The following is a 953-nucleotide window of genomic DNA, read 5'->3' as shown; positions in this document are numbered from 1 at the left end:
CCCTCACATGTCTTAAATAGATATCTATACTTAATATATTTTTCTATTGTCATTTTTAAAAACACATTTTTAGAGGTGCATATCTGGGAACTGGCTATAAATAAACTCTACTTCTCTGAATTACACAGAACAGACAAAATATCTATAAATTTGTTGTTTGAGGCTCCCATGGAATGAAGTACCCCAATACACTTTGAGGGAATTGTTTATTCATTTTGGATCATACATTTCCCTATCCAAGAAAAAATAATGTCTTCATAATATCCACATTAAACTGGTACCAATCATCTACTTGAAAGCCTGTGGATCATAATACTACCTAAAGAGGTATGTTTTTTTTTTAACCAAGAAAAATAAAACAAATTGCTCAGAAAGCAATGGAAGAACAATACTCTGTCAAAGATCTGTGTAAATTTCCAACTATTTATAATCTTTAATCAGAGATTTCCTCTCCTATTATGGTTTCCAGTAGTTTCCAGCAGATTGTTTTTTATATTACACTACTCTTCTTGGTTGGTCTGGTCCCTATTAGGTGATTTTAGCTGTTCCTCTTTGATGATCTATTATCTACCTGCTGTACTTTCTAATGACAGTAGTGATATAGTTCTACAATTACTTTCAATTCTTACTCCTAGGTGTCAGTCTCATACTTATCTTTTGGACAGACTAAACAAAAAAAAGCCCTTTCTGTTCAAATTTGGGCTCAATCTGAGTTGTTAAGGGAAAACTGTTGAGAATTTGTTTTTTCTGTCTGTCCACAGCTATAATTCTTTAAATAGTGAATTATATAGTTCTAGGAATGTGTTACTAGACTGGAGAATTCCTGTTATATCTATAAAATGGGGTTGGATTAAATGATCTCTAAACTTCCTTCCAGTTCTAAATCCTATGAGACTCTCCCCTTTCATTTAAAGACCTCCACAGTCTGATTTCCATCTACCTTTCCACTTGCA

The sequence above is a fragment of the Petaurus breviceps genome, unplaced genomic scaffold, assembly GCF_028583685.1.
Source record: "Petaurus breviceps papuanus isolate PSGF00001 unplaced genomic scaffold, PetGlider_PUasm1.0 80, whole genome shotgun sequence".
Classification (NCBI taxonomy): Eukaryota; Metazoa; Chordata; class Mammalia; order Diprotodontia; family Petauridae; genus Petaurus; species Petaurus breviceps.
The sequence above is the reverse complement of the archived record's forward strand: the minus strand, read 5'-3'. Positions refer to the sequence as shown.